A 27,029-nucleotide genomic window follows, 5' to 3' on the forward strand; every position below is an offset into this window, starting at 1 on the left:
AGCATTCCTAGGCTAGTGCAACCACTGAATGTGTTGAGTCACATGTGGCCAGTACGGCCTGGATGCACCTTGGTGGAGGGCAAGGTTGTCTAATCTGTTTTACCACAGTACTATGACACCTGACCTGTACTTATCAAGGTCTTTACTGAAGATCATGATTAGTTAATGAGTTGAGTCAGGTGTCTTAGTGCTAGGCTAAAACAAAAACCTGCACCCACACCGATCGGGAAAGATAAGATACCCCTGGTGTAGAGTCCGCACCATTCTTCTATTAGAAAGTCAATCGATTCAAGTTGATGAAGGGGAAAAATGCTGTGCCAGCAACCTTCCAGAATCTTCCATTAATGCTCGAGTGGCTTCAGATCTGATGATTGAGAAGGCCACGACATATGGATACTGTCAGTGTTACGTTCCTCAAACTACTCATGCTCTGCTGATGAGGGTATTTTCATTCTGAAAAACACTCCTCTGTGCTGGAAAGACACGCGTTCACCTGAGGGTGAAGATGAGCCGTCAGTGCTGTTTAGTACTGATTGAAACTGACCTTGCCTTATATGGGTATGAGTGCACCCAAACCACCAGGAAAGCGTACCTCACGTCAGAACCGGTTACCATTGGAAACCTACAGTTGTGATCTCAGTACCTGCACATGATAGTCACTAAACTCACCTGGATGTTAAACTGCTATGAGTGCAGATTGTGGAACGAACTGGCCGAAACTGGGCTTTCACTTCCTGCTCTTGTTGAGAAATGATCCTCATGAGCGGTAAGAATAGAAAGTGAATTCTATTTTTAAGTGATTGTGTTATTTGCACAATGCTGAAACATGTTATGGATGAATCGGGGACAGTTTGCATCAGTGCTGTATCTTGTGCACTTAGTGGACAGCCCAGACTCATACCCATAAACGGGTCCCCCTTTTCCTGACTGCACAATTTGTCTCTGGCTCCAATTTGTACAACACGGTGGCACGGTGTTCAAATGCTTTTCATAAGCCCATGGAAAGTTGATGGGTGATGTCACAGACACTTGGGGCCAGATGTACTGAGCCTTTTGCGATGATTTTCAGGTGCTCATACGTATAATGCATTCCACCCGGGAGAAATGCACCTTATTTATCAAACTGACACAGGGGGCTGGAACCTCAGTATGCGTGTCAGGTGCAGATTTGTCAATGACCACTGTCAGAAGACTTCATGAACAAAAATACAGAAGCTACACTGCAAGATGCAAACCACTGCAAAAGCAGGATGGCTACTGTTTACCAAGAAGAGCAACCACTGTTCTGAAAAAAGGTCTTGTGGACAGATGAGATGATTATTAACTTATATCAGAGTGATGGGAAGAGCAAAGTGTGGAGGAGAGAAGGAACTGCCCAAAGATCCAAAGCACACCATCAGCATACCACCTTGTCTGTTAAACACTATGGTGGGGGTGTTATAGCCTGGGTATGGATGGCTGCCGAAGGTACTGGCTCACTTATGTTCATTGGAGATATAACTGCTGATGGTAGCAGCAAAATTAATTCTGAAGTGTATCTGCTCAAGTTCAAGCAAACTCATTGGCCAGTGGCTCATTCTACAAGACAATGATCCCAAACATACTGCTAAAGCAACAAAGGACTTTGGATCTGAACCAAATTGAGCATGCCTTTCGTATGCTGGAGAGAAAGATTCAGGGGAGTAGCCCTCGAAAAAAGCATGAGCTAAAGATGGCTGGTCATAGAAGACACCTAGCAACTGGTGATGTTCAACTACCAGAGCAAGAAATGATCAAACCATTTGTCACTGAAAATATTGACTAAATAATGCAAAAAAATTAGCCAATATCTCATGCAAAGCAGTGGGAAATAAGTGATATAATGAGCCCAACCATAGTGACAGGAAGTAAAAAATATGAGTAGGCAAAATGCATTGATATGCTGCTTTTAATCACTTTTGTCCACCACAGAAAGAGCATGCTATATTAAAAAGAGAACGCATAATTTGCATTGCTAAAATAATTTTAAAAAGTTTGTTTGTTTTTTGGATTAGTTATCCTCCAAAACAATCACAGAAAAGAAATGGGAAAAAATGAAAATAAATCACCTGTGACACACCCGGCCATATAAATAATTAAACATCTTGGGGAGATGTCCTGGAACCTCCCACACAATGTTCCCATTCTCCAGAGTAATTCAAATGACAACTGCTGCCACAGCTGGAGTATCTTTTGTCCTGCGCTGGATACACTTTTATATGGTACCAGATGCATGAATATCGCCACATACAGTGAAGATATTCAATGCACTAAACAGGCGTTTTAACTGTGCCAGGAGACCCAATGCGTATTTTTCACAACACCGTAATGAATGAGAATTAGTATTGATTGGAGGAGAGGCATATTTCAGTGATGGCAAATATGTGCGTAATTTGTTGACAAGATGATAATTTTCGGGGAATGGCACAAGACTTATTTTCAGGTCAGTCAAAACATGATTTAGAACAACTGTTTGTTCTTGCACAAGCTGTGCCCCACCCCCTCCGCCTCCCCCCACCTCACCTTGCTGTAGCTCCCTTGGGTACATGCTTGCAAATGGCATGCGGCGAGAATTCAGATGGAATTGTAATTGCTCCCCTGTTGGTATGCATCATGGGAAATGTAGTGCAGAAATCAAGCAGGGGGGGTTAGTAACATTAGAGGCAATATTGCGGCTTCCCTAGCGGACCCTTCACTGAAGAAACACGGTAATCTTCCTGCAGTGTACAGGACGGGAGGGCTGGGTTCCTGGCTGTGGTAAGCTCCACCAATCCTCAAAACCCCTATGATTGGCCCGGCAGTTTATCAGCAATGCAGCACTCCACCGCAGACGGTCGCAGATAAGCTGGGAATTGAAATTCACCTCCGTGCTTAAGCCTCATATTATGTATTTCACCGGCTCGGCGGCCGGGGTGTTCTCTCCGGCGGAGGATCGCTGCGGCACATTCCTCGCCGCGGCCCTTTCCTAATTCACGGGGGCTTGTCAAAAGTTGGAAAACACTTCAAAGCCGGAGTCCTTGGTTTGAAATATAGCTGTGCGTTCTGCAGCAGCAGCAGCGGGACAGGAAGAAAAAAAAACAACAAAAAAAACACTGACGATGAGAGTTGTGAGACCGCAGTGAAACCGCCCCCCATTTACCCAGAACGCACCTGTACCTGCGATTCAATCAGCCGCTTTGCACTCCGAGAGCGAGCGTCTGCGTTTTTACTGCCAGGGGTAATAAAATATGACTAAGGAACGGGTGCCTTCATCCAAAAATATATGGATAAGAGTTTTCTTTGGCAGGGCTACCAATAACCACGATGCAGCAAATGCTCTAGCAGAGACCTTCCCCTGGAAGGCGACGTGTCAGGTAACAGGCTGAATCGAGACAGTGATGTGATTGGGTAGAGCAGCGCATGGTGAGAAATCACACCCTAAGTGCTAACTTTCGACCCTGGCGGACAGCTAGGATTATTACCTGTAAACATGATCTTGCAATGTCATTGGGAGCACTGAGATGTGAGAGCCTCTACAGACAATGGCCTAACCGTGAAATACAATGTGTTTCATCGTCACTTTTACACGTAAGCTATGGGCCGGCGATTTACTGTTCCACTCTCATCAAACCCAACACTACTGGAACATTAGGATTGGCTTGAAAACACAGGCTAAGTTGTATTGGTTCAAGTGTGGTTTTGAAAAGAGGAGCGTATGTTTTGTCGATTGGGGGTGAAGTCACCGCTGCTATAAGCCGGTGACGCGCACAGCCGAAGTAACCCTAAAGACTGAGGATGGGCATTTAGCATCGGGGAATAAACGCGACACATTTACCCCCCTCACCCCTCTTTCCGCTTAGGAAGACCCCGTGTCTGAGTCCAGCCCTCCCTCTGCTGCGTTCCTCTCCCCGTCCATTCAGCCAAACCCAAATTCCGCGGATAATTTCCTGAATTCCATGAATTACCCAGCCAGTCTCTGACATGAAAGGAATGAATGGCTATTATCCATGAATAACAGTTGCGCAAATGCATGGAGGGCACTGGCTCACTGAGGATTGAGGGTACGATAATTAGCACCGACTCACAAGATGAGTGCAACCCTCACGCTGCCCCCTATGGTGATATTGGCTCGGACTCCCGAGCTTCAAATCTCAGTGTTGGCTGGGCAGCTAGCTTACTGAGAGGCCCAGGCTCTAGAGCAGGGATCAGCAAATCTGGCCCTCAAATCCAATCAATCCCTAGTTTATTAACTGAACCCCTGGAATTAACCGAACAATTAGTCGACTGATTGGCCAGACTGTCTTCACCTGACTCCCAGGTAAAGGGAGGGTGGAAAACCAGCGGTTCTCTGACCTTGAGGACCGTGCTTTGATCATCCCTGCTGTAGAGCAGGACTGTGCAACCCTGTTCCTGCGGGTTTTCTCTCCAACCCTAACAAAGCCACACCTCATTCAAGAGCTGCAGCTCTCTTTGAGCTGCTAATTTGTAGAAGTGAGTGCCAAACTAGGGTTGAAATGAAAATCTACAGGATTGTAGTTCTTCAGTCACAGGGTCAGGCAGCCCTGCTCTAGAGCAAGGATTATCAAATCACGGTCTCAGGAATCTCAGGAATGTCAAGACAGCTGCCGTGAACACAATCTGACCACTTTAGGTAATTCACTAAGTTTTCTAGCTTGCACCTGGGTTGTGTTATGGCCCCTTTAGCTGATTAGCTAAGATTATTAGCTCATGCATAGGCTGTGTTGTAACCCCTTTAGCAAATTAGCTAAGATTGCTAGCTCAAACCTGGGCTGTGTTATGGCCCCTTATTAGCCAGTTATGACTGGGAGTCGCCAGTGTTGGGGCTTGGCTTGTTTTGCCCTACCAGGACTGGGTGGGGTTGAGCAGGCCAGGGTTTCTCAGGGCACGGCTCACTGCGCTAGCCACTCACCAGGTTTGAGTCCCCACACCAAGCAACTCTCCTCTGATCCAGCAGGTCAAATCTCAATCAGTTACATTTAAATCGTAGACATTTATATTGTCCATTCGGGACCACAAATCAGACCTGTACAAATAATTTAAAAACCGGGCATTCCGGTACAAAAGCAGGCATCTGGAAACCCTAGCTGGGGCCCAGGCGAGTGTATCCTGCGTGTGTGTACCATACAGTTCAGTGGGTGTGGGTTACCATGTGAGAACTTTGATACAAAGCAGCTACCTAAACATCTTACTTTCCCTTGTTTATTGTGGCATGATACCCAACAGGCAAAAGGCTCAGGAGTGGAGCTGGCAGTGGGTGCCAGGCAGAGAAGCAGAGGCCAGCGGTGTCCTGCCTCAAGCCAGCGAAAGCCCTTGATCCGTTGTGGACACAGCAAACAACTCTGTGCACTCAACCGAAAAACAACTATACTTTGAGAGCGTCACCTTTTTTTTTACAGCTCTGAAAAGTGTTTTTGACAGGAAAAAAGCGCTGTAAAAATGTTATCGGTTGTGAAGAATTATTAAGGAAAAAAGAGGAGTGCGTGATTAGAGGCTGTTTATACCTCCTGCTGGTTCCCTGTTCGAGGTGACCTTTTAATGAGCGATAAAAACGAAACGGGAGAAATTAGAGCTGACAGAGGGCTCCGTGTGTGCCTGGGCCGGGTACCACGGGGGACGATTACTTCAGACCGCAGTGAAGCGGTCAGCGTTGAACCAAGAGCATAGAGCATAATTATATTAATAATTAACACCACCAGTGTAAATGCTACTCGCTTCTCTCAAGTACAGTGAAGCCTGTTACAGTCAAATTATCGCTGAACATTTCATAATCTCGATTACACAGCATCTTCTGAGTTTTCTCTGCTTGTTTTTTTTTCCTAATTCTCTGCTAACCCCCCCCACCTCAAAAACAAAAACAAAGATAAGAATTGGTATCTGTGATGATATGTCTGTCTGTAGATTTGTATCTGCATTGTTTCCTCCCGAAAAGAGCACAACACAGCAAAATTCTCTGTGTTTAACTCTAACAGACCGATAAAAAGAGAGCTATTAGAGTTAGAAGTACTGTCCGCAAGCTGATGTTCCTATAAACCTTTTTGTTGTGAGGCTATAACTCCCTATTTTTCTGTCACTAGGGTTTGAAAACTGGGCTGATGCATCCATTACGTACGGACAGCGTAGGTGTAGGAATGGCCCGGTGAGTGTTTTTCGGATCATTTACGCTCAGTACTGGATACTGTCAGAAGTGGAATCAGTGAGGGTGCTGTGGGTGTGACTCCCCCATATGAGCAGCAATGAGGGGCCCTGTGTGCCCAAAGTCTGATACAGGAAAAACACTTTAATGCATGTTGGCAAGTAACATTGTCTATCAATTGCCTTAAAAAATATATAATCACAGTTGACAATGAAGTGTTGCATTGCTCTAAGTGTGTGGCTTTATTTCTCCTCATGCCTCAATGTAAATGTTTTCCTTTTCATTGCTATAATGTCTCATCATGCCTTGCACCCATAGGTATCACAGGCTAGCTGATCACAGTGTAATGGGAACAGAGAGCACAAACTTCTGAGAAACACTTAAAGATATTGGCAGCCTGTAGCCTAGTGGCTAAGGTACATGCCCGGGACTGGGAAGGTTGATGATCCAAGATGGTTCAAGACGGTGTGACCAAGATAAGATCTACATAGCTGTTGGGGCCTTGAGCAAGGCCCTTAACATTGCACTGCTCCAGGGGGTATTGTCCCCTACTTGGTCTAATCAACTATAAGTCACTAAAGAACAAATTCTTATTATTTATTAAAGATGCAGCCAGTCAAGCTTTGTGATTGGTGAAAACGCTGTGATTTTATAACGCAGGTTTCCTGTTAGAGCTGAGTTACAGCACTGATGTTGCCAGACAGTTGCTGTGAGCAGGTATTTTTATTTTACCGTCCTAAACGCCCCTCTGGCGTTGAGCTTGGCTGGAGTGCCGCTCGATGAGTCTTCATCTCTCACACCTCCCGTCAGCCGGGGATTATGGGAAACTCATCATGTTCCGGAGGCAGGTAGCTCAGGCGGCGGCCGTCAATCAAACTGCCCCGGGCAGAAGAGGGGGCCAGGCCAGACACACCCACCAATCGTGGTGCTCGAGCCACATCACCACACACACGCTCCCACATACAGTCTGACGCAAACACACACACACACGCTCCCACATACAGTCTGACGCAAACACACACACACACGCTCCCACGTACAGTCTGACGCAAACACACACACACACACACGCTCCCACATACAGTCTGATGCAAACACACACCCACACGCTCCCACATACAGCCTGACGCAAACACACACACACGCTCCCACATACAGTCTGATGCAAACACACACACACACGCTCCCACATACAGTCTGATGCAAACACACACACACACGCTCCCACGTACAGTCTGACGCAAACACACACGCACACACACACGTCCTGCGTGAATGGATTGTCTGTTTCACTCAGCTTGTCTGGTGCATCGGAACCTATGAAATACTCTCACAAAGTACAAATTCCACCTTCTAGTCCACCTGGTTGGCTCAATTGCACCAGGCTAGATCAGTCGAGCACAGAAAACATGTTGTGCTCATTTAAAGACTTGCGACTGATCACTTGGTTCATTTCCTACAGAAACTCTACTGAACGTCCCCCCGTGGTTGAGCCCGGAGAGATCATGACGTTCTTGCGGCCGTGTCCGCCCTCGCTGACTGGATCTTTACAGACCACTAATGTGATGCACACGGCCGTATCGGCTAAGGGAGGAGGTGTAGCAGGAATTAAATCTGAAGTATGAAAGCGTTTTGGAACACAAACCGGATGCCAGGCAGCCAGACCCCAGCTTGGGGTCGGATGAGAATAATAACTTCCATAACCGTTTCCTGAATCAATGGTCAAACCTCCTACGCTTCTTTGGAGGATATTTTTTTGGTAAATGGTAAATGGCAGGCATTTATATAGTGCCTTTATCCAAAGCGCTGTACAATTGATGCTTCTCCATTCACCCGTTCATACACCGACGGCGATTGGCTGCCATGCAAGGCCCCGACCAGCTCGTCAGGTGCATTTGGGGGTTAGGTGTCTTGCTCAGGGACACTTCGACAGAGGGCGGGGGATTGAACTGCCAGACGACTGCTCTTACTGCCTGAGCCATGTTGCCCCATTTGCACGTCTTAGACTGCATCCCTCACTCTGATTCTTTTCCTGAGTGCTGATGTTTTCACCGAGATTAAAAAATATTACAAAGTATTGTGATGGAACAAGAAATTAGACCATCATTCAAGCCATGTTTATTTTTCTTTGTGGCATTCAGTGGCAAATAGCAAAATTACATCATCATTCCGAACTCTGAGAGTTTTGCTCAGAATGTCGCCTGAGACAGATGCAGATATACTGTGTGCACATTGTGCAGTTGCTGTGACCAGAAAGCAGCAGTTTATACTGGTTTATACTGAAGCACTGAATGAATGCGATGATTGCGGTTAAATTGTTTGCTAAAACATGAGCAAACCATGCATTTTTGGAATATGAGTGGACAATTATGGCAATACAATTCAATACCGTACAAAATGATTTGTTGCAGAGGGGTTTGAAAAGGGGCATTATTTAAAGCCATTGTGTGTGTGGGCGAGTGTGAGTGTGTGTGTGTGCGTGTGCGTGTGCGTGTGCGTGTGCGTGTGCGTGTGCGTGTGCGTGTGCGTGCGTGTGAGTGTGTGTGTGTGTGGGTGAGTGTGAGTGTGAGTGTGTGTATGTGTATGTGCATGTGTGTGTGTATGTGTGTGAGTGTGTGTGTGTGTCTGTGCTTGTGTGTTTGTGTGTGTGTGAGTGTAGTGTGCGTGCGTGTGAGTGTGAGTGTGTGTGTGTGTGGGTGAGTGTGAGTGTGAGTGTGTGTATGTGTGTGTGTGCGTGTGCGTGTTTGTGTGTGTGGGTGAGTGTGAGTGTGTGTGTGTGTGTGTGTGTGCATGTGTGTGTGTGTGTGTGTCTATGCATGTGTGTTTGTGTGTGTGTGAGTGTGTGTTTGTGTGTGTGTGTGTGTGTGTATGTGTATGTGTGTGAGTATGTGTGCGTGTGCGTGTGCGTGTGTGGGTGAGTGTGAGTGTGAGTGTGAGTGTGTGTTAGTGTGTGTGTGTGTGTCTGTGCATGTGTGTGTATGTGTGTTTGTGTGTGAGTGTGAGTGTGTGTTTGTGAGTGTGTGTGAGTGTGTGGGCGTATTTGTGCGTGTGTGTGTGTGGGTGAGTGTGAGTGTGTGTCTGTGTGTGCGTGTGCGTGTGCGTGTGCGTGTGTGTGTGTGTGTGTGTGTGTGTGCGTGTGTGCGTGTGTATGTGTGAGTGTGTGTGTGTGTGTGTGTATGTGTGTGCATGTGTGTGTGTGTGTGTGAGAGTGTTTGTGTGTACACTCTGTACAGGCAGATCTCAGCAGCACCCTTCCCCCACTTCCTTGGTCACACCTCTTTCCCTAAATTCACCATGGCAACCTCCTGTTTGTTCCGCTCCATCAGAAATCACTCAATACTGACATCATGGCTGCTGATGCTGTCATCTGTGCTTTCATATCCCGGCTTGCCTCTGAGCCTCCAGCTAAAAGCCTGTCCTGCCAACACACACACACACACGCACACACACACTCATGCACACACACACACACACACACAGACACACGCATACACACACACATTCGCACAGACACACTCAGCGGTGGAATATTTTGAGGTGAAGGTGACCCGCAGAGGAGAGGTATAACTTAGAGAGGGACAGTAAAAGGCAAGATGAAAATAAAAGATGAGAGAGGAGGGATGGGGGCGGGGGGGGGGGGCGTAAACTCAAAGGAAGGTTCTCAGGCTTTCAGTTTTACCACCTATGGTGCTCTGTCCTTTATATAAAACATTTAAGCAAGCATTAATTATGAGTTTGACCGTCAATAAAAGCATATGAGAAATATAATTTTAGGGCTGGGGGAAATGAGACGGGGATCTAAAAATAACATCTCAACGTGTCATCGGACAGGAACACATCCATCTCTGCCAGACAGAGATCTGTCCGTGTCATGGGACAGGAGCACATCCATCTCTGCCAGACAGAGATCTGTCCATGTCATGGGACAGGAGCACATCCATGCTGAATGTTGGAGCTGCAGTCACACCTGATGACATCCTGACGACAGGATTCACCCATGTTTGAATAAGGACTAAAAATCGCATGTTACGGAAATGAAGGTCATTCTGTTTGGTGTACAAAGAAACCCTTTTTGACTCATGACTAAAATTGTACGTTAAGAAAAACCCATGCTGTAGCCTCATACATTGAGCGATTTGACAAATTCCAACAGATTTCTGATCAGCTAAACAGTGTAGCTTGGCAAGTGTACCAAAGGAATTTCAAACATTACAGTTTTTTAGTTTGTAGACTAGAACATGTGGGCAAATGCAGTGAACCAGAATTACTGTTTCAAATTCACTACATCTACATTGTATTGTGTCATCAATAAACTATGTACATTTTATTGTATTGTATTAGTTGTGTTTCTCATGTTCATTTGCGTTGGCTGTTTGTCCACAGTTGAATCTTAGAATCTTATCAGAGAGAGAGAGACACAGAGTCTCATAGAATCTTGTCAGAGAGAGAGAGAGAGAGACACACAGGGTCTCATAGAATCTTATCACAGAGAGAGAGAGAGAGAGAGAGAGAGAGAGAGAGGCACAGGGTCTCATAGAATCTTATCACAGAGAGAGCGAGAGACACAGGATCTCATAGAATCTTATCACAGAGAGAGAGAGAGCAAGAGAGGCACAGGATCTCATAGAATCTTATCAGAGAGAGAGCAAGAGAGGCACAGGATCTCATAGAATCTTATCAGAGAGAGAGAGAGAGAGCAAGAGAGGCACAGGATCTCATAGAATCTTATCAGAGAGAGAGCAAGAGAGGCACAGGATCTCATAGAATCTTATCAGAGAGAGAGAGAGAGAGCAAGAGAGGCACAGGATCTCATAGAATCTTATCAGAGAGAGAGAGAGAGCAAGAGAGGCACAGGATCTCATAGAATCTTATCAGAGAGAGAGAGAGAGCAAGAGAGGCACAGGATCTCATAGAATCTTATCAGAGAGAGAGAGAGAGAGCAAGAGAGGCACAGGATCTCATAGAATCTTATCAGAGAGAGAGCGAGAGACACAGGATCTCATAGAATCTTATAAGAGAGATAGAGAGGGACAGGGCCTATAGCATCTTAGAGAGATAGAGGGACATAGGGGCTTATAGCATCTGAGAGAGAGAGAGAGTGGCTAATGAATTTTCTCGCAAAGAGAGGCTGCAATTGCTAATAACACAGTGTGAATCGTAGCATCCATCCATCCATCCATTGTCACCCGCTTATCCGGAGTCGGGTCGCGGGGGCAGTAGGCAAAGCCGGGTATTCCAGGCGTCCCTCTCCCCAGCAACGCATTCTAGCTCCTCCTGGGGGATCCCGAGGCGTTCCCTGGCCAGGAGAGATATATAATCTCTCCAGCGGGCTCTGGGTCTCCCTCGGGGTCTCCGCCCAGTTGGACGAGCCCGGAAAACCTCCAAAGGGAGGCGCCCGGGAGGCATCCTGATGAGATGCCCGAACCACCTCAATTGGCTCCTTTCGATGCGAAGGAGCAGCGGCTCTACTCCGAGCTCCCTCCGGATGTCCGAGCTCCTCACCCTATCTCTAAGGCTGAGCCCGGCCACCCTACGGAGGAAGCTCATTTCGGCCGCTTGTATACGCGATCTTGTTCTTTCGGTCACTACCCAAAGCTCGTGACCATAGGTGAGGGTTGGGACGTAGATCGACCAGTAAATCGAGAGCTTCGCCTTCCGGCTCAGCTCCTTCTTCACCACAACGGTCCGGTGCAACGCCCGCATTACTGCTGACGCTGCACCGATCCGCCTGTCGATCTCACGCTCCCTTCTACCCTCACTCGTGAACAAGACCCCAAGATACTTGAACTCCTTCACTTGGGGCAAAGACTCGTTCCCAACCCGGAGGGAGCAATCCACCGTTTTCCGGCAGAGAACCACGGCCTCGGACTTGGAGGTGCTGACTCTCATCCCGGCCGCTTCACACTCGGCTGCAAACCGCTCCAGTGCGTGCTGAAGGTCACGGTCCGATGAAGCCAGCAGAACCACATCATCCGCAAAAAGCAGAGATGCGATTCTGAGGTCACCAAACCGGACACTCTCCTCACCTCGGCTGCGCCTTGAGATCCTGTCCATGAATACCACAAACAGGACCGGTGACAAGGGGCAACCTTGGCAGAGTCCAACACCCACCGGAAACGTGCTTGACTTTGTGCCGAGAATGCGGACACAGCTCTCACTTTGGTTATACAGGGACCTGATGGCTCGTAACAACGGCCCCGGTACCCCATACTCCCGCAGTACACCCCACAGGGTTCCCCGGGGGACACGGTCGAAAGCCTTCTCCAAGTCCACAAAGCACATGTGGACTGGATGGGCAAACTCCCATGACCCCGCCAGCAACCCTGCCAAGGTAAAGAGCTGGTCCACTGTTCCACGGCCAGGACGGAAGCCACATTGCTCCTCCTGAATCCGAGGTTCGACCGTCGGTCGGAGCCTCCTTTCCAGTACCCTAGAGTAAGCTTTCCCAGGGAGGCTGAGGAGTGTGATACCCCGGTAATTGGAGCACACCCTCCGGTCCCCCTTCTTGAAAATGGGGACCACCACCCCGGTCTGCCACTCTACAGGTACTGTCCCCGATCTCCACGCGACACTGAAGAGGCGTGTCAGCCAAGACAGCCCAACAATGTCCAGAGCCTTCAGCATCTCAGGGCGAATCTCATCTACACCCGGCGACTTGCCACTGAGGAGCTTTTTGACTACCTCAGCAACTTCCGCCAGGGATATAGGTGCAGATTCTCCCGAGTCTTCAGGCTCTGCCTCTTCCACAGAGGACGTGTTGTTCGGGTTCAGGAGCTCCTCGAAGTGCTCTTTCCACCGCCCGACAATATCCCCAGTCCGGGTCAGCAGTTCTCCTCCCCTGCTGAAAACAGCCTGAGACAAGCCCTGCTTTCCCTTTCTGAGTCGTCGGATGGTTTGCCAGAACTTCCTCGAGGCCAACCGAAAGTCCTTCTCCATAGCCTCCCCGAACTCCTCCCATACCCGGGTTTTTGCTTCAGCGACTGCCGAAGCTGCAGCCCTTCTGGCCACCCGGTACCTGTCTGCTGCTTCAGGGGACCCCCGGGCCAGCCAAGCCCGAAAGGCCTCCTTCTTCAGCTTGACGGCCTCCCTCACCGCTGGTGTCCACCAGCGGGTTCTTGGGTTGCTGCCCCGACAGGCACCGATGACCTTCTGGCCACAGCTCCTGCTTGCCGCCTCTGCAATGGAGGCTTTGAACATGGCCCACTCGGACTCCATGTCCCCAGCTTCCCCCGGGATGCGTGAGAAGTTCTTCCGGAGGTGGGAGTTGAAGACCTCGCGAACAGGGGCCTCCGCCAGACGTTCCCAGTTCACCCTCACTACACGTTTGGGTTTACCGGGTCTGTCAGGCAGCCTCCCTGGCCACTTGATCCAACTCACCACCAGGTGGTGATCAGTTGACAGCTCTGCTCCTCTCTTCACCCGAGTGTCCAAGACATACGGCCACAGGTCTGATGATACGACCACAAAGTCGATCATCGATCTTTGGCCTAAGGTGCTCTGGTACCAAGTACACTTATGAGCTACCCTATGCTCGAACATGGTGTTTGTTATCGACAATCCATGGCCAGCACAGAAGTCCAATCGTAGCATAATCCTGGATAATCAGTTCAAACGACAGAAGAGGAGGAGCCACAGCTTGCGAAAGACCAGCTGTGATATCATTATAGAAAAAGTCTGTAGAGAGCCTCCTATTAAAGAGCTGATGAACCAAAATGATGACAGGTCAAATATAGGCAACATTACATGCCTTTTATGTCATCACATAATTTTACGAAATATGCTCTCAACCTGAATGCCACGAAGACCTGAACTTAAAACGGCTGTAATTCAGCAAGAAATCTGCAAGAAGAGTTTGCACACTAATGCATCCCTAATAGTAGGTGTGGTCCTAAATCATTTTTTTCAGTTAGCGCACATCCCTTTTCAGGTGCAATTGCTCCTAAAATGGGAGCACCGTAGAGCCCTGAATTTTACATGACAGCAATGGAAAAAATGCTGGGACATCCACAAGCATCCACCACTTAATCAGTGTAGGTGTTAATCCAGATCGCATGTAGCAGGAACTAAATTGCGTACAGTGGCACACAAAACAAATAGCTGATGATATCGATCAAAGTGGAAGTTATGATACCAATAACCACTCCATTATATGAATGCTCATCGCAGGTGGTGAATCAACTGTCTCTCCTTCTCTGTCTTCTGCCATTCTTTCTCTTTCTTCCCCCCTTTCTCTTTCATTCTCCTCTTCCTTTTCTCTTGCTCTCCTATTCAATTTCAATTTCAAGTGTCTTTATCGGCATAAATAGAAATCAACCACTGCTGCCAAAGCTTATAAAATAAACAATATAATTGACAACATACAATATACCATACAGAACACATTCTCGTGTAGAAAAAAATCTTTCCCTCTTTCTCTTTCCCATCTTTCTCTCTTTCTCCCTCTCTTTCTCTCCCCTTTGTCTCTTTCTTCCCTTTTCTTTCTCCCTCTTTCTTTCTCTTGCTATCTCCGCCCCATTCTCCCTATCTCTCCCTCTTTCTCCCCCTCTCTCTCTGGCTCTAGCGTATCTCCCTCTCATCGTATATCAAAAGGCTAAAGGAGTTATAAGATGGAAGATGGCACTGTCGCTCTCCCACTCCCTAGCTGAGGTCTCACCAGCACACAAAGAAAGGCCAAATTTGCAGACAAAACTATTGATCAGTAAAGGAAGCCAGGCCTGAAAGTGAGATACTGTATGTTCTGGTCTGCTCTCGGCTATACTCGGTTCACACTTGTCCAGCACAATGCAAGACCCCGTTTCCGTTTCTCTCCCGTTTTCATTTCCCAGAACACACTGCGAGCTTAAAAACACATCTTTAGTGATACACACACACAGACTGAGAGGGAGAATGAAGGAGAGAGTGGAGGGAGATAGTGGCGGTGGGGAGAAAGACTTCTAAAAGCTTTATTTGTTGTAAAAAAAAAAGATTAAGGTTTGGGAGAATAAAGGGAATACATAAAGACAAACTCGAAAAAAAAAAATAATAAGCTGAACTAAAAACAAAAAAATAACACAGCCTAGATGGACTGAATGGCCTGTTTTTACATTACATATTCTTTATGTTCTAATAGGGCTGCATGCCTACTGTTCTGCTAATAACATATCACTATGTCCTTACAGCTAAACCAATCACTTGCTCGTGTTCATTAAACCAATCACGTGTCTGTGGTCATTAAACCAATCACGTGTCTGTGGTCATTAAACCAATCACGTGTCTGTGGTCATTAAACCAATCACGTGTCTGTGGTCATTAAACCAATCACGTGTCTGTGGTCATTAAACCAATCACGTGCCTGTGGTCATTAAACCAATCACGTGTCTGTGGTCATTAAACCAATCACGTGTCTGTGGTCATTAAACCAATCACTTGCTCGTGTTCATTAAACCAATCACGTGTCTGTGGTCATTAAACCAATCACGTATCTGTGGTCATTAAACCAATCACGTGTCTGTGGTCATTAAACCAATCACGTGTCTGTGGTCATTAAACCAATCACGTGTCTGTGGTCATTAAACCAATCACGTGTCTGTGGTCATTAAACCAATCACGTGTCTGTGGTCGTACTCCTGAGTTGCATATTCTGTTCTTTGCTGCGCGGCCTTTTATTAACAGTAATGCATTATCAGTAGTTTTGCAAAAAGCTTCATCTTAATTGCAGAGTCAAGTACTGTAGGGTTTTCAAAAGGCCCCCAAAGCATTTTGTGCCATAAGCTTTGCAGTTTGCACGCATGAAAATTGCCAGTTTAGCTTGACCCAGAGCACAAAAGCAGTTTACTGTCCTCACTTGAATATTTAAGAAGTGAGCAAGTCAGCAGAGAAGTAGAGAAAGAGGGGGATGAAAAGAAGGGGGGGTGTGGGAAGAGGAAGAGAGCAAAATAGAAGAGAGTGAAAGAGATTTATGGAGGAGAAGATATTACGGAGTGAGGGAGAGATAGAAAAAGTAAGTGCCGGAGAGAGAGAACAACAGCCAGGAAATTGGGCAACGGAGAGAGCAAAATAGACTGAGGAGTGGAGAGTGAGAGAGAGATAGAAAGAGAAGGAGAGATATTTCCCTCTACCTCCTGCCCCCCCCCCCCCCCCACACTAACACTAATGCTATTTTATTATTGTATTTAAAAACCCAGATCATTTTTCATGTTCCCCCCCTGCTTGGCTGCATCGCACAATTAGCAATTAGCGCATCTTCCTCTCCGTCATCTGCTCCCCTGTCCGGAGGGGAAGGAGGGAGCGAGGACAGAGAGAGAGAGAAAGGGAGGATGAGAGAAGGGGAGCGAGGCAGGGTGGAGTGGTACAGCAGGAGGGGAGCCGTGGTGATTGCGCGGGGGAGGTAAGCCCTGGCTTAAGAGGGTATCATAAGAGCTGTTGGAGAGGTATGCGCTTGGGCCAACACTACACAAATCCTCAAGGTTTCTTCTCTGCTACTTAGGCCTGAACAGTGCTGAAGGTAGTAGTATCTTTTAAAAATGTATATTTTCCCCCACTCAATGGTTCTTTATCTTTAAGCCTTTGCCATAAACAATAAAGGCTGATTGTCAGGGAAACTGACTGAAAGTACTGATATCTTTTTTTTGTTTCATGAAACAAATTTGATTGACTATATACCGTTTCAGTTGGCCGACCTAACAAATGTAAGATCCGAGTGCTTTCCAGAGATGATTCAGTAAGTGTTCCAGACAGATACATGTGTTTTAAATTTGATTAATTTGATGTTCTTCGAACATTGCAGGAATGGTGTTAGTTTTATTGTGCTATTCTCGTTCAAAAAGTCAATTGAGGATGGTCTTTCATGTTTATGTGAAAAGTCAGCAATATTCAGCGAATCTGAATATTTACATTCGAAACATTAAAATATTATTGAAAGCTGTCTTCCATGATGTTTTCTTGTGTAAAAGATGACCGCCTGGGCACGTTAGCAGCATGCTTGCATGCAATATGCCTGACTCATTTTCATGTCTTCTGACAGAATGGCAAATGCCTTCCCAGACATGCACATCTTGACGGTGTATCAAGCAAATGGAAATCTAGCCAGAAAGTACTCCACTTTACCATGTTAGCCGGGTCTGGACCGAAACAGCTTAGCTCAGCCGTTAGTTGAAGGCAAGTTTCCATCCTTATCCTTTTACAGTCATCTTTGTGCAGTTGGAACGAAACACGCTTTCATCCATCATTCACGGTCCTGCTTTCAACCTTTGAATGCGAGTGGCCAACTTATGGAAGAGTGCCTGAACGCCAAACTACGTGCACGCACATGAAAGAATCCATAAATCCTTAAACGCAAGACACACTGGACCAGAGTAGCTACCCAATATTTGTTAATGCTCCGGAAAACTTTCCAAAAGCAAAGCAAACGGTTCCCTTCGCTAAGTAGAATCCCAAACCCTCTCCACAGCAATTTTTTTTTCAACTGTGTTAAAATGTGTTGAGATGATGCTGTTGGATTAAAGGTGTTAAAAGCAGTGTTATTAAAACAGCCACTGTTAGCCCAGTGCCTCTGCCAAATCAGACCGCAAGCAAGCAAGCCAACTTCGCCAAGGTCGCCGAAATACGTCATGACTGCTGCATTCCTGATTCAAAATCAAGTCATTTCATCCCAAACGTACTCGAGCCCCTGTGTCCTCCATTAAATATTAATTGGAGAAAGTCACAGTGGGGAGGAAAGTAACACAATGGCTGGAAAACAGAGGTAAATGGGTTTAACACATGCAAGAACTGTATTCAATTAATATCCAGCTGATTTACAGGTAACTGCGTTTTCAGTTACTATCTACCCAAATTTGCCTGTAAACAAGTTAATATTCCATGTTGTAGATAAGTCAGTATTGTGAGCTGCTTCGTATGATGTATATGAAAGCAAAAATGCAAAGAGTTGTTATTCCAATACACCCAGGAGAAGGGATAATTAGGCCAATGCAGCTAAATACACAAATACATGCATGCGTTTACTCAGAGGCACACAAACACATACCACGCATGCCACGCACAGACACTCTCAGAGAAACGCACACACACACGCTCGCGCACACGAGTTCTGTTGATATACTTTCAATAAGCTCCCCTATGCCTATTGAGGTGTCACTATGTGACCACTATGGAAAATCTGCACCGATATCTCTTCCATGCTAGCACTTGTTTAATTCCTTTTCCCTGGATGGGGGGGGGAGGGGACAATCAAAATTAGAAACAATCACAAAATAGTGCAGCAACGCTCAGAAGCGATTAAAAATTAACAACACAATTCCCCAAACCACCCAACCCCACCCCCCTGAGCGAATGCCACCATTGTGTGTCCGCCTTCACATGAACTATATATAACCCAGAGAAAATCTCATAAGAGAATTATTGCCATAATTAACAGCGGGAAGGTATTATATCGGGGTGGGGGAGGGGGGGGAGGGGGGGGGCAGAGAAGCAAACGTCAGGAGCCTGTGGTGGAACACACACGTTAATCTTATAAGAGGGGTGAAAACAAATGTGTGATTTAGGGCAAGAAAAACTTTTGAGGTAAAATAGCATCTGTGTAAGCAAATGGGGTGGGGCGTAAGAAATGATGGTGGCAGGCTTGGCGGCGTAACGCTGTGAAACGCTGTGAAACGCTGTGAAACGCTGCCCAATTCCAGCCGGCCACTGTCCCGTTCACTGGAGACTTTTTCTAATGGGCAGAGTTGTTGTGGTGTAGCGCTGGGCAGACGTGCCGGTTCGCGGTCACTTGCGGACCTCGCGATCGGCTTTTACCGAGCTGCGTTTTGGCTGGGGCGGGCAGGCGGAGCGCGCCCCTGGAGAGTACCAACATCCAGCTGGGAAATAAACACACAAGCTCCGTGACCTTTCCTGCGCTGCCTCTGCACGATAGTCTCCGGCTCGGCACGAGAGCGCGGAATCGATACGCTCTCCGCGACGCGCTTATCCCCGAGGAGTTCAGGCCCGGATTCAATCGGGTTTTCAACAACACTGTCAACGGCTTCAACTTATTAATATATTCAGGGGGGAAATATATATTTTTTGCTGCTCTGAGAGTGCAGCTCGGAGGGTTAATTTTCGACGTTGTCGAAGTCGACGGACCGCGCCTGCGAACGCGTGCGTAAGTTTAATTTAATTGTGAGGCGACGCGAAGGACTGGATGTTGATTGAATCCGTTGGCAGTTCCAGCAGCAGTGGAGCATAATGAATTGGGAGCTGGGCTTGTAACCAGTAATGTAATGTAATGTAAAACCTGGGCCGTGATACATTATGCCGTGAGCTTGGCAGTTTTCGCTTTCGCCTACTGTACCAGCGCTGTTCGTCTGTAGCTTTCTACCCCCGAGATTTACGACGTGAAGCGCACGTCTCCATCCCGAAGTGACAGGACGCACATGAAGACATCCTCTGCCCCATCGCGTCCCTCCTCTCCCGTTCCCACGCGGAGCTGAGAGACAGACAGACAGACGTGTCGGCCGTCACTCCTCTCTCTGCCTCTGTTTATTCTGTCCGTCTGTGTCAGGCTGTCAGGCTGTCAGGCCTGTTGTGTTTATTGCGGCTGAAAGTAATTGGCTTTAACTGTTTCTTGGCCCTGGATGGCAGGGGATCGATTGAGGTAAAGGCTACCAGTGTAGCGCCCGTCTCTCTCTCTCTCTCTCTCTCTCTCTCTGCATGAGAGGATGGAGGGAGGAAGAAGAGAAACAATCGCTTCTCTTTATCGTTCCCCTCCGCTCTGTGTCAACACTCTTCTCCTCCCCCCAACCCAAATCTCCTGTTCCAGACTGTTTTTATAACGGAACGGACAGCACCGTTATGTCCTCAAAAAGAGATCATCAGACCCCACCCGACCCCTCCATTCTGCTTCCTCCCCCAGCCTGCGCTTCCAGCCCCTGTCTGGACAGTCCGGGCAGCGCAAACCCTGCCCATCTCCTGACACAGACCAGACGCTCACCTTTTCAGAGTGCACCATAGCTCCCCTGACCCCCTTTAGACATCCAGCGTGTGGAACACCTTGCCAAGTCATGTGATACTAGAGCAGAGACTCTTGGGAGTTGAAGTTCAGGCCTGGTGAAGTGTTGGGCCCACTCTTGACAGCAGGGCCCTTTTAAAACTCGCAGGCTTTCGTGGCTCCCTTTCAGCCGACAGACAAGTAAGGCCTCGAAAAGAAGCCAAGCGGTGAGTTAAATTAAGCCTTTAAGTGCCGAAACGCATAAAAACCAGCAGATACCGATGCCCCTGTGTGTGGACACCCCTGAGGAGACTGGAGGGGCTGAATGATTTGCTCTTGTGTTTACTCTCAAGACGCCAAAAAATGTCAGCAGTGATTAAATCAGTTTGGAGTAATCCATTAGGGCGGCTGGTCCTGAAGATCGTGTGACGTTAACCCTGGTTTGTTTCGGGCGCATACAGTAAACTGGCCAGGATCGTTCCTGTCGAGGCAGCCCCGATGTTGCTGCGGTAACAACAGCTCAATGCTTGGAGTGTGGCCTACACAGCCTACTTTAGATAATGTAAAATGTAGCAAATCACAAGGCGTGGCACATCGCTGGAATCTTAAACCAGCGACAAATGCGATCTTCGGTCCAGGCACGCATAGCCAGACCGCTCAGACACTCCACACACCTGACTGAATGAATTGCGATGCCAGTGGCGACGGTATGACTTCCTCCCAGATGTGCCCTGTGCATTCATGCTTAATTACCTGTTTTAACCCAATTCTTAGATTGAATTAATTCAATCTAGGAGTTCCCAGGAGTCCCCCTGTTTCATCTCACCCGTTTGCATTTTTCCCCGGTGTTTCTACCATTTCAAAGTTTAATTGCCTCTCTTAAAGACTATTTTTGTTCCTCTAACAGAGAGAGAAATTAATGAGTCAGTACGCGGGCGGAAAAAAAGATGCCTATCGATGTCTCTTACATCGTCGTGTGGTGTAGGTGGACTGTAAGAAAGAAGGGAAGATAAGAGAAGATGAATTAAGAAACTCCTGACGTGTCTTTTTATGAAAGAGATTAGTGAGTCCAGTTGTTTGCAGAGCGGGAAATAGCTTCGTCAGTTCTTTTTTTTTCTTTCTGTCTTTAAGCTTCTTTCTTTCAGAGAAGCGGGAACTGCAAGCACGTTATTGACAATCTTGCAGTTTTTTTATCATTTAAAAAAAAAGAGTAAAAACAGTGTTTTGATTCATGCTCAGTTTGCACCGGTCATCGTTTTAGGGCTGTTTAGATGAATGACTGTGCAGCATATCAATTGCGCAAGTCAGCTTAAATTTAATTTCTGGGGTGCGCTTCGGTTACGCTGCCGTTTGCTCGGGTGTAAATTCAGAAAGCACAAACTGCTCACTTATATTGCGGCTCAGTTTAGCTTAGTATACTGTAATTGCAATAAACAGAACAATTGGAACGGAGAGGAAGACATCTCTCTCGCTCTCGCTCTCCCTCCCTCTCTGCTGTCCCCGGCGCGCGCGGGGGTTTGGCTGCGCCTCTCGTCTGTTTTGGCCGCTTTTCCCGCGACCCTGAGCGCCCAACACCGCCGTGCGGACTGCTAAAGAGCTTCCTGCCAGTCCATCTGAGCCGCAGTTATTAAAGCCATAACTCAGGAGGAGAGGGAGACAGACGGAGAGAGAGGCGCAGGGGGCCGGGGAGAGAGAGGTGAACGCAGGAGGGAGAGAGAGGGAGATAGAGGAGAGAGCGCAGGGGGGAAAGGGAGAAATAGAGAGACAGCGGAGAGAGCGCAGGAGGAAAGAGAACGCGTGAGAAAGAAATGTTAATTCTTTCTTAGTTTTGTGTATTTGCCAGACAGCATCAGTGCGCTGTCAGAAGGTGAGCCCAGAGAGAAACCCGGAAACAGTCAGCGTCTGTCTCTGTCTTTAATGAAGCAATACACGCCAGCCAAACAAACACAATTTGGCAAGTTAATTCTGGTGATTCCTTTATCGCAATTTGAGTCACAGTTAATGACAAATGTTGATTTAATTCAGGCCAGAGAAAGAGAGAGAGAGATAGAGCGGCGCTTCTTCACTAAATGTAAGATGGTAAATGGTTGGCGTTTATATAGTGCCTTTATCCAAAGCGCTGTACAATTGATGCTTCTCATTCACCCATTCATACACACACAGCGATACCAATAAGCTTGTAAGGAGCATTTAGGGGTTAGGTGTCTTGCTCAGGGACACTTTAACACAGCCTGGGCGGGGGATCGAACCGGCAACCCTCCGACTGCAAAAACGTCTGCTCTTACTGCCTGAGCCAGGTCACCCCCGCAGATAGAACCTATGAAATACATACACTTAACTTCTTCCCCAAATTTGCAACACTATTTCCAAACTTCCCAAACCTACCCGAATCAGAAAAAATGGCATTTCTTCTGGGAGAAGGTACTGCCAAAGCTTGGCCACACACAGCCTGGCCACACACAGCCTGGGGGACAGTCGCAACACTTTATGACCATATTATTATAATATTTATTATTATAATGAATTTACACATAATTGTTATGCTAATATATCATGACATGTTTTGTCATGCATTGTACTTCATGTACACTCAATGAGCACTTTATTAGGTATTTTTTAGACTTATTTTTTTGACTAGTCTTCTGCTGTTGTTGCCTATCCACATAGAGGATGTCACCTTCCTGTCAGCCTCTCCTCTGCTCTCATTAACAAGGCGTTTCTGTCTATAGAACTGCTGCTCACTGGATCATCATTTTTTGAGATACTCAAACCACCCTGTCTGGCACCAACAAGCATTCCACGGTTAAAGTCACATAGGTCATATTTCTACTACATTTTGACATGTGGTCTGAACAACAGCCAAACCACTTGGCCATGTCTGCATGCTTTTATGAATTTAGTTTATGCATTTAGACCACATGATTGGCTGATTAAATTAGAGTCTACCTAATAAATTGCTCACTGTGCGTAGATTGTAATGTTTTTTTTTGTAAAGCTTTGGGAACACGAATATGAAAATATGTGAAAGCATTTTGAATTGATAGACCGAGTGAGTTAGAGACAGAGGGCGAATGATTGTGGTTAACCTGGGCAGGGGTGCCGAGGCGAAATGGAGGGAGGGAGTGAATCAAAGTGGTAACAGTCATCGGGGAGGAGCAGCAGAGGAGAGGAGGAAATGGAGGAAGGCATGAATTGATCTGTTTGTTTCTGTATTGATCATGATGTGCTTGATACCGGTTATAAAGGACTCTTATGTGTCGGGGAGAACTGCAGTAATTGGGCGCTCAGGGTGCAGTATGAAACAGAAAACAGGACGGCGCTGATCTAGTTCTCTTGCCTTCCGGCTCATAAGGGATAAAGGCTATGGTTATGAACAGGGTAGAGCTGATCCTAGATCAGTGCTTGCGATATATGAATACATATAACCCTCCCCTCTCACTCATGTCCTTTATCTTCATTGTGATGCTCAGAGTTGATCCACTTCAGCGAGATGATGAGGTTAACCTCAAGATGAACTTTCACTGTCTGTAATTTTTTAGAAATGAGAGACACATTAAGCCCCTTAGTACCATTTGAGCATCATTTGAATGCCAAGGCATACCTAAGCCATGTTATAGACCACGTGCAACCCTTTCTGGCCTCTACCCTTTTTCAAATGTTCCAGTGATCTGCTTCAGTGATCTGCTTCAGTTTACCCCAGTGATCTGCTTCAGTTTACCCCAGTGATCTGCTTCAGTTTACCCCAGTGATCTGCTTCAGTTTACCCCAGTGATCTGCTGCAGTTTACCCCAGTGATCAGCTTCAGTTTACTCCAGTGATCAGCTTCAGTTTACCCCAGTGATCAGCTTCAGTTTACTCCAGTGATCAGCTTCAGTTTACTCCAGTGATCAGCTTCAGTTTACTCCAGTGATCAACTTCAGTTTACTCCAGTGATCAGCTTCAGTTTACCCCAGTGATCAGCTTTAGTTTACCCCAGTGATCAGCTTCAGTTTACTCCAGTGATCAGCTTCAGTTTACTCCAGTGATCAGCTTCAGTTTACCCCAGTGATCTGCTTCAGTTTACTCCAGTGATCTGCTTCAGTTTACTCCAGTGATCTGCTTCAGTTTGCTCCAATGACCTGTACAGTCCCCAAAGCCGAAATGTCTGCAGGAACTGTGTGTTCTTATCGATTCGGCATAGACCAAAATCCCTCAGGAATCTTTCCAGCACCATATTGAAATCCTTGCTGTTTTTCAGACAAAACTGGGTCCTAGGGATTGATGTACCTAATAAAGTTGCCACTGAGTGTAAATGATGATAAAACTAAATCCTGTGAATTATGCAACCTACTGTAACATTTTTCGATATGATTAATCTTTTATATGGACTGATTGGGGAATATAATGATGTGTTTGGCACACTTTGATCTTTCCTGAATGTACATCTTTCAAACCCATGTAAAACTAATTCTCTTGTGTGCTCATTTAATGATTATTTCAAAACAAGAACATATTGTGCCAGAGCTGCATTTTCCACCTACCCATTTTTCTCAAATATAAGTTTTTTTTAAATTAAATATAATTATCTTCATAAAAAAAGACAAAAACTTTTGTGGTTTAGAGAAATGTGGCCAAAATACTTCTGTTAATGAGAAAACAGCTAGGACCATCGATCTTATACATTAAAATCTTTAGATAAATAATACTCATTTAGGGGACTGTGTCTGTGGTGATGAAGCAATACACTCCCTCTTAATCCACTATCCCATCATGCACCTCTGCTTCTCTGGGAGTGCGGTTCGTGATTCTAACTGTTAATACGGGGTTAACTCTTCTCTTGCGGAGCCTTCACCAGGAGACATCTTTGACAGCCCCAAACATGCACCAGTTATTCCCAAACCCCTAATTCTATGGGTGGCCAGTGCTCAGACATGATGCACCGTGGAGCCAGTTGGATGTAGAGCGCTAATTAGCATGCCAGATGCAGTGTTCTGACCAAGTCACAGGGATAACACCCCAGTGCCACGCCAGGCCCCTCGACCATCAACACATCATTCTAATGACTTTCTAATGACATTCCAATGACAAAGTCATTCTAATGACTTTCTAATGACTTTGCTGAGGATGAATGAAACCGTTCCATTGCCCGACCTTGAGAGCACCCCAACACAAGCAAGGCCGGCCTGGAACGTGCCGGAACGTGTCTCTCCTGTGCAGGCATGCCTGGCTGCTCCTGCAGACTCTGCTGCTTGCTTGCACTCACAGTTCTCAGCTTTGTTTTGTTTTTTTGCTTCTCCTGTCAAACTCCTCTGAGATTAGTTCCCTGTCCGTCACTTGTCTTCCACAGATTTTCCACAGAGCTTCTGTATTCAGCGCTATTATACGGTTGGTGTGCCACTAGAGGACTGTCAGTTTAGAATTTCTGGGGCGGAAAATGCCTGTACAGGCAAAAAAAAATTCTAGCTCTTCAAATCCCCAGTGTTCTGGCTCATTTCCCCTTCTTGGATTTCTATTTCCTGTGACATGATCTTTTACTTCCTGTCTGTTTCTTCATTCTCATCCGTACGCCAGGCTCCATGGGCACAATGATACCCAGCTCTGTGAGTCCTAGAAAGTCCAGCCAACGCAAAACATTCTCACAATGTTCTTGGAATATTTTGTGAAGGTTACAGTATAACATTGCCACTACATGGCAGCAACATTATGAAGCTGGGAGTGCCCTTGCCATTGAGGCAAAATTTGATGCATGTTTAGAAAATTCCTGGTGTAATAATGGGAGATAGTTTAGCAGTGATGAGTTCAGATATTGATAAAAATATATATATTAGACAAAGGGAACCTGAGTAGACAAAATATATATATTTTAAATGATTGTTTAATTGATTTAATGAAAAAAGTTATCAAACACCCAGATCACCCCTGTGAAAAAGTAATAAAAAAAATGTGTGTTTTGTGTTTAATCAGGTTCCCTTTTTCTAATATTACATTTTGTCTGAGGATCTGAAGCCATTCAGTGTGAAAAATACAAAATAATAAGGGACCAAATACTTTTTCATGGCACTGTATATGAATGAATGAATAAATGAATGCATAGACAAATAAATGCATGATAAATAAATAAAAAGAGCATGTAAAGCTTTTCATGGTTGAAGATTTCTTATTAAAAAAAAAAAAACAAACACTGAATTAGGCTCTGAATTTGGATAATAGCCAGTACAAACAAAAAAAACATCTCTTGGTTGAGCAACAAGTGACTATTATAAAGCCTCACCCGAGGTTTAATTTTGTTTAAACATTCCGCTATTCTATTTATTTTAGCCACAAGCAGGAATACATTTAGCATAAAAAAATTTAAATGCATATGTTGCGTTATTGTTTTTGTATTAAATTGAATCAAAACGGCGCAGAACCATTTCTGTTTTCATCAGCCAATTTGAACTGGGGTGTACACATCAACCGGGGAATCTGTGCCACATTCTCCTCTTTGAGTGCAGTCAGAGGAACGCATAGGGTGGGATGGGGTCCCACACAGTCCCACTGCAGGGCCGGACAGAACCAGAGCGCTAATGCACAGTGCGACACTGAGAGAGCCCTTTCCCTGGACGTTGCTGCAGTTTGCACAGAGCGCTAATGCACAGTGCGACACTGAGAGAGCCCTTTCCCTGGACGTTGCTGCAGTTTGCACAGAGCGCTAATGCACAGTGCGAGACTGAGAGAGCCCTTTCCCTGGACGTTGCTGCAGTTTGCACAGAGCGCTAATGCACAGTGCGAGACTGAGAGAGCCCTTTCCCCGGACGTTGCTGCAGTTTGCACAGAGCGCTAATGCACAGTGCGAGACTGAGAGAGCCCTTTCCCCGGACGTTGCTGCAGTTTGCACAGATCGCTAATGCACAGTGCGAGACTGAGAGCCCTTTCCCCGGACGTTGCTGCAGTTTGCACAGAGCGCTAATGCACAGT

This window comes from Conger conger, chromosome 12 (genome assembly GCF_963514075.1).
Source record: "Conger conger chromosome 12, fConCon1.1, whole genome shotgun sequence".
NCBI classification, from domain to species: domain Eukaryota; kingdom Metazoa; phylum Chordata; class Actinopteri; order Anguilliformes; family Congridae; genus Conger; species Conger conger.